Raw genomic sequence first — 15,710 nt, 5'->3', positions numbered from 1 at the left:
AATCATAGAGTTGGAAGAGACCACAAGGGCCATCGAGTCCAACCCCCTGCCAAGCAGAAAACACCATCAGAGCACTCCTGACATGGCTACAGGAAAAATGGACAGAGCACTAGATGTACGTAGAGTAGGTAACTTTCTGCACACATTCACAGTCCCCTCTGTATCCTTCATCCAGACAAGCAAGAGGCATTATCAGAGTTTAAGTTGGGCAAATTCCAGTCAGGATGTAAAGCAGAACCAGTGAGGTGTTGCCTTCATACCAAATGAAACCCATGGAGCTCAGTAGTATCCACACAGATTGGCAGTGGTTGTCAAGGGTCTAGGCTTTCTCCCAAAAGATGCCACTTGGAGATGCCACATTTGAATCTCGTGGCCTTTCCATGTGCTCTACCACTAAGCTATGGCCTTTACACAAAGCCAAAGCAATTTCAATTGTGCTGAGAAATCGGGCCCTCAGTAACACAAAACAAGCCACATTTAAGCACCATAGTGTATGCTTCATCTTCTCTCCCCTCCACCACCACCACCACCATAAAAGACAAATGCAGCGCCTCCCTTTAAATGGGCCACAGGAAGCATTATCAAGATTATTTGTCTCCTATTTTCAGTGCTTTGATGTTCAGTGTTTCTTTCTCTCCATCAGTGCCCATGGCAACACCCAGACAGAAAGCAACAGGCGCTAGACGGTGACTCCGCAACCCTCTCCTGATGTGAAATCTTGCCAGCGGAGCTGTTGTCCTTTTGAAAATTAGAGTTAATGGTACGGCCCACACAAACAAGGCACAGTGATTTTCCAGTTTTCAATGAACCCCCAGCTGGATGCGCACATGTTCACTAACCACACCGCAGTTCTCCTCAAGAATGCTATCTACCACCCACAGGTGTGTGAGGAGCTCTTTGTTTCCAAGAACAAAAGAGGAACAGAGAGCACAACTGAGATACCAGCCCACCCATGAGCTAATTGGTGGGATCGCTTCCTTTTGCCAGAAATGATCCTGCTGTATATCTAGAGGAAAATGGCACACAAGAAATAACAAAACTGCAATCTCATTCAGCATTTCTATAGTGGCTGTTAGCATCCAAGGTGCCTTATAGTAGGTCTCAAACGCATCCTCCCAACTATCTTTTGCTGGAAGTCATTGATATTCACCATTATAAAGATGAGGAAAAAGTAACATCCACATTGAACATTTGTTGTTGTTTAGTTGTTTAGTCGTGTCCGACTCTTCGTGACCCCATGGACCAGAGCATGCTAGGCACTTCTGTCTTCCACTGCCTCCCGCAGTTTGGTCAAACTCATGCTGGTAGCTTCGAGAACACTGTCCAACCATCTTGTCCTCTGTCATCCCCTTCTCCTTGTGCCCTCCATCTTTCCCAACATCAGGGTCTTTTCCAGGGAGTCCTCTCTTATCATGAGGTGGCCAAAGTATTGGAGTCTCAGCTTCAGGATCTGTCCTTCCAGTGAGCACTCAGGGCTGATTTCCTTAAGAATGGATAGGTTTGATCTTCTTGCAGTCCATGGGACTCTCAAGAGTCTCCTCCAGCACCATAATTCAAAAGCATCAATTCTTCAGTGATCAGCCTTCTTTATGGTCCAGCTCTCACTTCCATACATCACTACTGGGAAAACCATAGCTTTCACTATACCGACCTTTGTCGGCAAGGTGATGTCTCTGCTTTTTAAGATGCTGACTAGGTTTGTCATTGCTTTTCTCCCAAGAAACAGGCATCTTTTAATTTCGTGGCTGCTGTCACCATCTGCAGTGATCATGGAACCCAAGAAAGTAAAATCTCTCACTGCCTCCATTTCTTCCCCTTCTATTTGCCAGGAGGTGATTAAATACACATTTTCTCCCAAAGAATCTTGGGAATGGTTGATTACCCACCACCACTTCCTATGATTCTTTGGGGGGAAGCCATGTGCTTTAAAGGTGCACTAAATGTGCTTTTAAATGTATGAGTGTGGATGTGATCCCAGATGGACAGCCTGGCCCCAGTCATGTGCGATTGTAAACAAATCCCACAGAGTCCCAAATGAATATAGCCACGAGGCTGTGCAGGTTTCAGATCAGAATTCTCCTTCTCCTAGATGGGCTACCTTCCCAGATTGACAACCCCCATCTACCCACAAAAATAAATAAATTAAGATACAGTTAAAGCACATGGTCCCCCCAAAGAATATGGGGAATTATAGTTTAAGGGCACTTGGAAATGTGGCCCTGTGTGAAGAAAACTACAGTTCCCATGGTTCTTAAAAGGAAACTGTGTTTTCAATGCATTTTCCAGGTATGGTGTGGTTGTGATTGGGAGGCATGAAGACAAAATAATGCTGATTCTCAGCATACAAGACCAAGCAAACCTGCAGCTATCATAAGAGGACCTAAAATACAGACTCAGCCCTGCCACTGAAATATTGCATGAGCAATAGAATGCATTTATGTCAATGGAATTTCAGGGAAGAGAACACCAGAGCTGTGGTTGAGCAGCTGCATGATTATTTTTTAATTCATTATGACTGCAGAATAAATAAGAGATAGTTAGTTGCACATTGCAAGTGCTTCCTTCCAGAAGTGGCAAAAAACTGGAGGACCACAAATTGAGCTGCAGTCCAGCTAAATTAGATCAGGAGCAGGAGCAGGATCAGATTAGATGAGTGCAGCCAGCCAAATGTTACAGGCATTTTCTAGTAGAAAATGTAAGAGCAGATAGATAATGGAACAGATAACAAATGTAGAGAGTTGTAGCTAGCTATGGGAGGAGTGTTGAGAAAAGCTAAGCTGCAAATGAGTACCACTATGAGACCAAAGAAAGCAAATTTCAGTTTGTCCCCATGGTTGTCTGAGTAAGTGTATAGGCCAGGAAACAAAACAGAAAGGTTAGATTTGATACATGAGCAGAAACGCCCTGACATTAGACTAAGAACAAGACAGAAAATCAAAGGAACCACTGAAGAGGTATGATCTAAACTGAAAGTGATTTCTTCCTTCTTAATGGAGGATGATTGTATTAGATACTAGTAGGGCTGATTCCCATACCTTCATGTACCAGTAAACAGGGCCGGGTCACCCATGAGGCCTCAGGTGGCGGGATTCACAGGGACAGCATAACCCAGTGTAGATGTTCATTCACCCCTTCTTCTCTGGCAGGGAGGGAAGCACCATTTTGTGGCTCACCTTAAGTGTCAAAATGTCTTGGACCAGCCCTACCCTCTGGCTAGATCCGTCCAAAATTCTGATATTGTGCTAAGCCCCCAAAGGGATCCCTGCATCTACCTGCTTTATGTTCTCTCAGTTTCTTGCGTACCCAATCTTAAATTCAGCTTTCCACATAAGTTTGTGATTTCCCCCCTTAAGTCCTCATTCAAATTCAACAGCATTTCCGTGCAAATTTCTCCTCTCGCATACACATTCGCCTAACGTTTTCACAAAGCAATTTCTCTTAATCAAATACATTGCTGTGAGTTATTTTCTCCAATATATGCATTTTAATGCATGAGTTACCTTGGATATATGCTTTTTGGTACACATTGCTTGGCTGGAGAACTGCCTTGCAACATTCGGAGAAGTGCAAATTTCAAAGGATAGCTGCATTTTGGTTCATGTAACGGTTTGGAAGGTGTGAATTGAGTAGATTCGCCTTTCGATGAGAAGCAAAATTCCTCTCTCATCCCTTAGGCAAGTGAACACAGTGGGATTTACATTCAGGTAGATGCGCAAAGGATCGGACTATGGGAAAAGACTCTGAAACAATAGCCAGAGTTTCCCATGTCAAGCGCTGCATACAGTAAATCTACATTTCAGCATAGAGTTACTTTAAGCATCCACAACACCTAGAACTTGTATCTTCTCTTCTTCCCCAAAATCTCATAGGTTAAGACAAAAGGTGTTAAAATGAATTAAATTGAGGGACACAACTTAGGTAAAACAGTCCAGTTCTCTTTCCTGGTGGGAGTAATAATTTATTAGTAGACTGGCCTCTTACAAAACTAATCTTTCTGTTGCTGACAAGCAGGAAATTATTCTCACCTTGTGCAGAGAAAAAGAAGTTGAAGGATTAGGTTGCTGAGGCAACCTTAGAGTTGGCCTTCAGCTAAAGCCCAAAGTCACTAAGGGGAAATTTGTACTTCTCTGAATGTTAAGGATGTGCTGAACCTGTTAAACCCTATAATTCTGACCTAGGAGCAAGGCCCATTAAACTCAGTGACTCTTACTTCTAAGTAAGTTGAGATTCCTGCATTGCATGGAGTTGGGCTAGATGATACCTTGGTCCCTTCTAATTCTACAATTTTATGATTCTATGAATAGACAAGTACAGTGGTACCTTGGTTCTCAAACTTAATCTGTTCCGGAAGTCTGTTCCAAAACCAAAGCGTTCCAAAACCAAGGCATACTTTCCCATAGAAACCAATGCAAAATGGATTAATCCGTTCCAGACTTTTGAGAATAACCCCTAAAACTGCAATTTAACATGAGTTTTACTATCGAACGATACCATTGATCCATAAAATGAAAGCAATAATCAATGTTCTGTACTATAAAATAAATAAGACAGTATTGTAGATGATAAAAATGAAAATGTTTTCTCACCTGCAGTGATGATAGTCATTGTTTGGAGGGGGGACTTTTATCCATTGCTGCAGTCACACAATCAATCATAAAACGAAAAACAAGCCACAAAAAATGAAAAAGCCACACAAACAAAAATGCAAAAAATAGCAAAAATAAAAGCACCAAATATCACCTCAGAACACTGCAATCAGAAATGGAAGGCTTTAATTACGATGGGGGGAGGAGACTTAAATTAGCTGCTCAAGGGTACAAACGGGGTGGAAAAATCCCACCACTTTTTATATCGCATGCATTCTGGTTTGGTATTTGACCTGCTTTCATTATACTATATCCCCAACGGGCTTAGATAATGTGGCAACATTGGGGAAGGATTAGCAATTAATAAAGCAGAATAAATCTACCACTAGTGCATGCTCCTTGTGTCAATAACACGTTGTGGAATACACCCTCAATAAAACACCAGCCTTGAGGATTTTCTCCAGGGACTTTGAAAAAGACCACACAGTGTAAACAAAGTAAGATCAAATAATTGGAACTTTTTTGTGGGGTGGGGTAAGGGATCAAACAATGGTGGAAAGCAGCACAAGTTGCATCTCCATCACAAATATGGACAAGGCATGGTAGGTGAATATATATTTCAAAGGGATCTTGCTGCCTAACCACTGCATAAACTGACTGAGGTCATGGGCTACTTTCAGTGGGAACAACCTACACCCAAGTACCAATTAGGCAGTACAGATTGTTATTGACATTCATTATGCTGAAATTAAATTATGCAATGCTTTCTTTTCAGTGATTACAGGATAACTGCATGTGATTTCAAGATGGAACCTGAAAAGCCCGCCAGTGCCACCAACTTGCCTGTTTATCCCCTGACCATTAGGTTCAGTTCGTGACCGACTCTGGGGTTGCAGCACTCATCTCGTTTTATTGACCAAGGGAGCTGACATACAGCTTCTGGGTCATGTGGCCAGCATGACTAAGCCGCTTCTGGCAAACCAGAGCAGCGCACAGAAATGCCGTTTACCTTCCCGCTGGAGTGGTACCTATTTATCTACTTGCACTTTGACGTGCTTTCAAACTGCTAGGTTGGCAGGAGCAGGGACCGAGCAACGGGAGCTCACCCCTTCGCGGGGATTTGAACCACCGACCTTCTGTGGTTTAACCCACAGCGCCAGCTGCATCCCTTGTTTATCCACTTACAGCATTGATATTATACATACGGCCGACAAATTGAAATTGCAGAGTTTTGAGAAATTAAAAGACAAAGTGCGAGACTGGCTTCATTACTATCAAATAAGAGAGGCCTATAATTTGGACAAAAAAATTGGCTTCCAGGTGGAAAAATCAAAATTGGAAACAGAACTGTTAGATCCCAAAACTAAGATACTTTCAAGAATGTATAACTTGCTGTTAAAATGGAACACGCAGGATGAAGCAGTTAAATCTGCTATGATTAAATGGGCACAAGATGTTGGACATAACATTATGTTTGCTGACTGGGAACAGTTGTGGACCACTGGTATGAAATTTACGGCATGTAATGCGTTAAGAGAGAATATTATGAAAATGATATACAGGTGGTACATGACACCAGTCAAGCTTGCAAAAATGTATCATTTGCCCGACAATAAATGTTGGAAATGTAAAGAAAATGAAGGTACATTCTTTCACCTTTGGTGGACGTGCCCAAAGATTAAGGCTTTCTGGGAGATGATCTATAATGAAATGAAAAAGGTATTTAAATATACCTTCCTGAAGAAACCAGAAGCCTTTTTCCTGGGCATAGTCGGCCAATTGGTGCTAAAGAAGGATAGATCTTTCTTTATGTATGCAACAACAGCAGCAAGAATACTTATCGCAAAGTATTGGAAGACACAAGATTTACCCACCCTGGAAGAGTGGCAGATGAAGGTGATGGACTATATGGAATTGGCGGAAATGACTGGCAGAATCCGAGACCTGGGAGAAGAGCTGGTGGAAGAAGATTGGAAGAAATTTAAAGACTATTTGCAGAAATATTGTAAAATTAATGAATGTTAAAATGATGTTGGATTGAAAATAAGTGGCATTAGCAACAAAGTTAACAAGAATATACAAAAATGGATTGATAATATATGAAAATATATAGTTATAATATGTTAAGATTTAGAGTTAAGATAAATGAAAGAGGGTAAGGATTTGCTGATTTGATTATGTAAATGGGAATAGAAAAAGGGGAGGTGTGAAGAGGTCAACGAAACAAGCAAATGAGTTTAAAGATACTAAAAATGGATTTGTTTTTAATTTTTCTTTTTATCTTATAATCTTTATTTTTTTCCTTTTTATGTATTTTTGTAATTTTTGTATTTTTTCTTATTTTTTCCTTCTTACATGTTTTTTTTTTCATTCTGTAAACTTTTGTTTTTTGTAAAATCTCAATAAATATTTTATTTTTAAAAAAAGATATTATACATACTGCCAAAGCACTTCAAGTCATTTTGCAATGTCAAAAAACAGGCAATAACCCCACCATGAAAAGGAAAGAGGATAGGGAGGACTGGGGAAAATAAGCAACTGCAAGCAGAACTTATTTTTAAAAAGCAAATTTGAATTTCTTTGAGGAAAACATTCTTTAACATTGGGCTTCATTCTCAACATTCTTAAATGTGTGGTTTAAGGCAGGAGTCAGCAATCTTATTCAGCCATGGGCCGGTCCACCATCCCTCAGACCATGTGGTGGGCCAGACTATATTTTGGGGGGAAAGGGGGGAGAACGAATTCCTATGCCCCACAAATAACCCAGAGATGCATTTTAAATAAAAGCACACATTCTACTCATGTAAAAACACGTTGATTCCTGGACCAGCCATGGGCCAGATTGAGAAAGCAATTGGGCCGCATCCGGCCCCCGGGCCTTAGGCTGCCTACCCCTGGTTTGAGGTGTGATTTGTAAATCTTCAGATTCCCTCAGGAAAACCCATCAGTTTCTGAGTTTTGCTCCCAGAGCAGCCTTTGGACACCTGATGAGGTTTTAAAATCCTGCCAGATAATTACCTCCTGTAATCCAATTACCTTGAAGGACTTAATTATCAGATCACAGTAGAAGACTGAGTTCTATCATTAAAGAAATTCAAGGCTTCTTAGACAGTTCTGGCGCTTGATAGCTGCCTTCCTCAAGCAGCACTGAAACCTAAATAGGAGGCGCATCAAATAAATACGAAAGGGTTCAACCAGAGGTCCTGGATCTGCACCACCCCATCCCCCATTTTGACAGGAGGTAGGACCACCCATCTGTCAATCACCCGTCTCAAAGCACTAATATCCTGTTTCTTCCCTTGTAGACTTTACCTGTCCACATCTGATATCACATATGTTGTCAGATGTGGGGTAAATGAATGTGGTCTGCAGAAAATAGACTTGCAGGAAAATGAAGAATCCTGCTAAGCCCAGTTAGAATGGGCCAGATGTTCCCCACCATTCACAATCTGCAAACAAGTCAACGCTGCCCTAAAATCTAAAATGTGAGCTGCTTTTCCTGTAAACTTACATTTTTGGTGTATGAAGGAAGGATAGGACTGCATTATTAGTTTCTAATCATAAGAACATAGGAAGCATACCAAGTCAGACCATTGGTTCATCTGTGTCCCGATCCCCTGGCCTACCTGGCAGACAGACAGACAGACAGACAGACAGACTGACGGTGCCAAGACCAAGTCCAAAAGCCGAGGGTTGATCAGCATCCACAAAGTCCATAGTCCAAGATCCAAAGCCGAAGGCCAAAAGTCAGGAAACAAGGTTCAGGGTCAATCCAAGTCCAAAGTCAGGATGCAATCCAGTGTCACACCCAAAGTAGAAATCCGTGAAGGTCCAAGGAATATCCAAGGCAAGCTGAGCAGACACAGCACCTCAGCTCTGCTGCCTTCTTATACTGTGTCTTCTGATTGCAGCATCTGGGCTTGATGAGGCATGTAACCTCACCTGCTCTCAGCTTGCCCCAGCTGAGGAATCACATGCCTCCTTCCCTACATGGCCAGCTAGTGAACTAAGCTGCAGGCCTGCCTCTGCTTCCTGGTGTGCCCCTCCCATTGTTCCCTACGTCTCAGGACCTGCCATGTTCATAGGGATGGGGGCCTCTCTGGCTCTGGCAAGGGGCCCCGCTGCTCATCTTCCTGTGCACTGGCCCCTGGCCCCTCATCATCCCTGTCACCCCATGAGTACTACATTCACCAAGCTCTCCTTCCTCATCCCCAGCTTGCTCCTGTGTGACCCACTCCCAGCTGCACCCCTCGCCGGGATCCTCTTCCTCCTCTACCTCCTCCCTGAAGTCCTGCCAGTTCATGACAACCTAGTTCAGTGTTGTTGGCGCTGACTTTGAGCAATTCTACAGAGTTCCAGTTAGCTTATTGTGGTATTGACTGTCCATCACTTCTGTGCACCTTATATGAAATGCTTCAAGCAGTTGTTGCTTTTAAATCAAGATCTGGAACAATCCTATGCAATCCTCCTTACACATAACCCCCACAAAGTTCAATGAAGTTTGTTCTGTTTAGGATTGCACCTTACCTGGAAGCAAGCCGCATTGAACTCAGTGCAACTTTTTTTCAAATAAGCATGTGCAGTATTGCACTATAATTCTAGAGCAAGGGTGCTGAATTGCTAGCCCACAGGCTGGGTCCCCCACCTCCCTCAAGCATTGTTTTTTTCTGGCTCCCAAGACACCCCCTATCTTTGTGTGGTCACAGCCAGAGAAACCTTTAGGAAAATCACAACCTGCATCTCCTGGTTGCTGCCCTTTTGATGTGCTTGAAATAGCACTCTTGCAGGAAGGGGGCAATTTTCTTCCCCATTACTGTGCTGGGCTTTTCTTTTCTATTTTAGCACTGTTTCAAGCAACTGCTCTCAAGCACATTAATGTCTGTAAGTGCCATTATGGGGAGAGAGCATTAATGCTTGATGGGGCTTCACAGCAGGATGTTATTGCTCAGCCTCAGCCGGCTGGTTTGGTGCAACAAGGAAGGAAACACTGGCTAGATCCAGAGAGTGACCTGAGGACTCTAGAGATCATCCATAAAACAATCCATAGAACCTCTGGACGTCCAGATGCTGATGAACTACAACTCCCATCAGCCCTGGCAAGATTGGCAAATGGCAAGGGATGGTGGGAGTTGTAGATCAGCAGTAGCTGGAAAGCCTCACACCTGCCATAGAGTCTAAGATGGATATCTAAAGAAATAGCTCTCAGAGATCAAATATGGCTAGGAAGTCTTGTTCTCTGATGTGAAAGGTCTCACCACCACAGTCCTTATGATCAATCCGAATTTATTTCAACCATTGTATGCTTTTTATGTACACCACTTAGAGACTTCAGAACTTAGGTCGTATATAAATATAAATCTTATTTATAAGATTAAATAAAAATCTTAGTGCATGGATCTAGAAATTCAGTGTGATTTAAAAAAGAAGAGTATTCCTCTACATATTGCTCAGATGAATTTATCTATTATTACTTAATATGTTTCTGTTGCCAGACCAGTCACTGGGAGCAGACCCTGGCTCAAATTCAATCCTATATGTAATTTATCATAAGGTTGAAGCCTTACCTTGGAATAAGCCTTATTTAACTAAATAAGACTTACTTCTGAGTAAATGTGCCTGGGATCAGGTTGTAAAACATTAAAATCTAATTGCCAACCGATTCAGAGGATTATGGCTTCAAATGCTTGCTGCATGGATTAGTGTGCCATATTCATGGGTGACAAGACTAATTTAAGGGGTTGAAGGACTGCAGATTATGTGATGCTGTCTGTGGTTTGTGGAGCCAGTGAAAACATTATTAATCCTGTTTCTATTGGGGGGGAGGAAACCAACTTTTTCAAGGGAGAAAAGTGAGGGCTGATTTCCCATGGCCTAGAAAAAAATGCAACCTTCTTTTATTTTGGACACAGATGAGTCAGCAAGTAGGAAATGGTCCCCAACGGTTCCCAATTATAGCCTCTGGGAGGCAGGCAAAAGCCTCCGTCACAGAGGAGTCGGGTGTGTGCATTCCTCAGCACTTTTGAAGGATTAGGAGGAGTGGGAGGAGAGCCAGTTCCTATTAAGGTTCGACTGGCTAAGAGGAAACTTTGCAGTTCCATTTATTCATCTGTTTGAATCCCATGGTGCTACAGGCATCACAACCACTTAAACAACAGGGAAATGGGCTTGGGCTTTTCTTGCCATGCTGGAATTTGAACTGGTTGGTTCAAAGCATCTAATCTGTAAAATGGTAAAATGGCAAGCACCTCAGGTGGCAGTACCCCTCACACTCCCGGTGCCATGCATTTTGAGCTGCTCTGTCCCCCTGGTGTCTGCCCATTCAACACATATGACTTCAAGGAGGGAACCTTCCTACATAACTAAAGGTTCCCCCTCTGCAGACATTCACACTGAACATCCGGGTGCTAGGGGGCAAGGCTAGGATGTGTGAGCTATTTTTCAGAATAGGGCCTTACAGAGAGATCCCCTTGTTTCTTCATATTGCACTGAAATGGAAATCCAGTATCACTTCTCTTTAGCTTTACAACTAATTGCATGGCAAAGTACCATGTTTGGCAAGTAACGCTAATTAAAGATGCAGGAGTTATTTATTTTTGGTAAATTACACCGTTAAAACGATACTATTTTAAAGAAGTTGTCTCCTCCCTTGAAGCAGAAGTTTTCGCCTCTTTGAATGATTGCAAAATGCCCCTTTAAACAGTGTAAAGCGCTGCATTTTTAGAGAGCCCTTTGCTTGGCAACAAACTTCCTTTCATAATATTTGCCCTCCGTAGAATTGGCATTCGCTGATCCATAAAACCCCAGGAAGCCTCGGTCTCCTACCGAGGACTTCCTTAATCAATCAAAAACGAGAGGCTGGTATTTCAAGGTTTTCCTCTCTATAAGAACAAACAGTTCTGAAGTATGTCCACAGCCTTCCCGTGCCAACTGTCACAGGACAGCTTTAATTTGGGCTTGACTCCTCCACTGTATTCTCCCCTGGATCATTGGGTACACCCTTCCTTATGAAGTTTTCTTGAGAAATCACTGGCCAGGGAACACTGCTATTTATGCACACTCTTGCCATATTGCTTGTCATCCTCAATTGGAACATTTTCCTGAAATCCAGCCAGCTACCTCAAACACAAAGGGGAAAGGGGAGGCGAGGCCGATAAATCTTGGGCTATTTAATGTTAAGGTATTTGATGTAAGGTGAATGTTAGGAAAAGGGGATTAAATAATTTCCTGGTTGGTGAGGCCATCAGTGGCCACTAGCCACCAAGACTCCTAGACTAGTTTCAGAAGCTGAGTCAACACGACTCTGAATGCCAGTTGTTGGGGCACAACAAGCAGGAAAGACCTTTTGGCGTCTTGTTCTCCTTACAAGCTTCCCATGGACATCTGGTTGCCACTGGTGGAAAATAGGATGCTGGACTAGATAGGCCTTTGTTCTGATCCAGCAGGTTGAATCAGACCCCTTCTTTAAAATAAAATTAAAATTTCAGAAAATCTCTCTTAGATTCCTGGATATTATCAGAGATATGGTAGTACTCCAGTGAAATTTCAAAAGGACTAACAGGGCTATTCTATAATGTTTACTCAGAAGTAAGTCCCACTGAGGATTCAGCTACACTCAGTCAGTTATATTGTTGTAACTCTGTTGGAAAGATCCGAGACTAGATGGCGCTGTAGAGCACAAAATTTGTCTATGCGATTTTACATAGGTTTTTTTTTCCTTTTGTTATTACGATTTAATTTACGACTTGTTTTTAGCATTGTAGATCCAGCCTGAGTTCAAAGAGGCTTACATCCAGGTAAATGTGTCTAGTGGACTGCAGCCTATGAGTCAAGGGGCTAAGAGCATACTGTCTGATCGTCTACTACAGCAAGAATGAGACAGCACAGCACAGGCCTCCAGGGTTTCCAAAATTGCTTCTGAGAAGGTGTAACAAGGAAGAACCAGAAGAACAGGAACGGAACAGGATGTGCAAAATGTGCAGAAGATAATTCCTTCAGCTTCTGCTCTCTGTGGCTAAGAAAACAAAATGAATGTAGGCTGAGGATGCCACTTTTTTCTGGAGTTGCTTCTTAAACCAAAACACTTAGCAGAGTACTTAAAACAAAAACAAAAAACAGGTCTACAGCGTAGTCATTATCTGTAGTGAAATGCACCACAATGGTTTCTTTTTGCAAAATTTTCAAATGCTACTGTGAATGAAATTGGAAATGCAAATAACACACACACACACACACACAAGGCATTGCAATGCTAAGCATATTTATTAAGAAGTCCAATCTATTTCAATAGGACTTAACACCCGGGTAGCCAACACGGTGTCTTCCAAAAGCTGTTGGACTCCAACTTCTATCATCCCTGACCTTAGGCCATGCTCCCTTGGGCTAGTGATAGTTGGAACATAGCAACATCTATAGCTGATAACGTTGGTTACCGCCGCCCAAGTAAGACTGCAGCCTTCATTTCACATACTTTATGAAACCCAGTGTGTCCTTTAAACATACTACCACCTGTGTATGGTGTGCATGTGACCCAAGTGGAGAAAGGGTAATATAGAATGTGGGGTTTGTCAGGTGATGCAATATTCAGTTAGACAACAATAATAATATTATTATAGTTTTATCATTTATACCCTGCCCATCTGGCTGGCATTCCCCAGCCGCTCTGGGCAGCTTCCAGCAAAATATAAAAAATAATAAAATGCCAAACATTAAAAAAAACTTCCTGATAGATGCCTTCAGATGTCTTCTAAAAGTTGTGTAATTCTTTATCTCCTTGACATCTGATGGAAGGGCATTCCACGGGGTGGGCACCATTAATGAGAAGGCCCACTGCCTGGTTCCCTGTAGCTTTATTTCTCGTAGTGTGGGAACCACCAGAAGGCCCTCGGAACTGGATCTCAGTGTCTGGGCTGAACGATCGGGGTGGAGACACTCCTTCAGGTATACAGGACCAAGGCCATTTAGAGCTTTAAAGGTCAGCACCAACACTTTGAGTTATGCTCGAAAATGTACTGGGAGCCTGAAAGTGGCCTGAATACCTTTTCAGCCTATGAACACTCTGCTACCATCTTACTTGTCACACCTGAGGCTGAAAAGAGGACTCTGCTTAACCACAAGGTTCCTCTGCAACTCAACAGATTAAGGTAGCAAATGCCCATTAACCAAGTCAAAGCCTACCGTCATGTTAATCATCCAACACGAAAAGGGCCTTCAAGCAGCGGGATTTAATTGCATTCTCCGCAGAGCCTACTTCTTTGTGTTCAACATACAGAAATGAGGCAATTAAGGCTTGTTTTTGAAATGCTAATTAATTATTTTGCAAAGGCTTAATTCCTTTGAAGTGGCAATTAGTACCATACATTAGAAAACAGCAACAACAAAATGAAAGTCTCTGGGAAAACCAACAGAACAAAAGCAGCATTTACCTGTTAGATTTAAGACTGCCTCGGACCTTTGGTCTTCCAGCTGTTTCTGAACTCCAACTCCCATCATTCCAAGCAAGCATAACCATTGGCAGGAATGATGGGAGCTGTAGTTCAGCAACATCTGGAGGGCCAAAGGTTCCCTACACCTGCTCTATAAAAAAAGATATAAAGATGCAGAAAGCTTGGTATGATCAATGGAGACTTTTCTTCTAGATATGTGCTAAGGATACGATTACGGTGGTACCTCGGGTTATGAACTTAATTCGTTCCGGAGGTCCGTTCTTAACCTGAAACTGTTCTTAACCTAAGGTGTGCTTTCCCTAATGGGGCCTCCCACTGCCGCCGCACCACCACCACGCGATTTCTGTTCTCATCCTGGGGCAAAGTTTGTAACCCGAGGGACTACTACCGGGTTAGCGGAGTTTGTAACCCGAAGTGTTTGTAACCCAAGGTGTTTGTAACCTGAGGTACCACTGTACAAGGAAACCTCAGAGCAACTCATTGCTCTCCAAATATTTTGGACTACAACTCCCATCAGCATCAGCCATCACAGACCACAGCTGATGGGACTTGTAGTCCAAAGCATCTGCAAGGCACAAGGCTGGGCAAGGTTGCCTTGGAGAATAACTGAAATGCCCTCTGTGCTATTCCACTCTTCTTGGCATCTCATTGGCATTGCCTGTTTAGGGCCATTCAGTTTGTTATTCTCAGTGAGCTGCTTCCATACTAAAATGAATGATTCTCAAGCAGCAGGATCCAGATGTGTTCTATACTACAAGGATAAGGAACCTGTGACCCTCCAGATGTTGTCATCCTAACCATTAACCGTGCTGACTGGTGTTGATGGGGAGTCCAACAACATTGGTGGGGGTGGCACAGGTTCCTCCCCTGCTCTACAAAGTCCATTTGTTCTGTGTGATGTCCTCTTTTATGATGTTGTTTGTTTTTATCATTTTAATCTTTGATGTGATTTCTATTTCTAAAGTGTCCTGAGTTTATTATTAGCTTAAAGGCAGGATATCAACGCACAAACAAACAAACAATGAGCCAGCCATTAAGAAACCTATTTCTGTATTGAAAGTAACACTGAGATACTATCTCTATATTCTCTGATGCTGCAGATCTGGGGCAAAGAAATAACCTTATGTGCTCATACATAACCTGACATTCTCTGCTTATAATGTATTGTATTATTTATTTCTCAGATGACTATATTACTTCCCAGCAGTGTGGGATTTATGTACAGTGGTACCTCGGGTTACATACGCTTCAGGTTACAGACTCCGCTAACCCAGAAATAGTACCTCAGGTTAAGAACTTTGCTTCAGGATGAGAACAGAAATTGTGCTCCGGCGGCGCGCTGGCAGCAGGAGGCTCCATTTTCTGTGGTTTCAGAGAGGGATCTTTCCCAGCACTACCAGGAAATGCCAGAGACTGAAACTGGGACCTTCTGAATGCAAATGGTATTCTTACCAATGAGCTAGGGCCCCATCCTTTTTGTTTTTACTGTTAATAGTGCCCATGCATGGGAGGAGGAGATTAAGCAGGACTATGGGGGTTAATTCTTTCTTTCCTTGCCACAGTCCCAGTGAACAATTTTATGAGGAGGAAAGAGTCAATGAAGCAGCCACACTTAAATACTTTATGTGCCAAGTAAAAACACTTTTAATTCACCCAGGCCTTTGGAGTTTAATTCTCTGAA

The sequence above is a fragment of the Podarcis melisellensis genome, assembly GCF_964234715.1.
Source record: "Podarcis melisellensis genome assembly, chromosome: 7".
Taxonomy (NCBI): domain Eukaryota; kingdom Metazoa; phylum Chordata; class Lepidosauria; order Squamata; family Lacertidae; genus Podarcis; species Podarcis melisellensis.
This window is presented reverse-complemented; position numbering follows the sequence as displayed.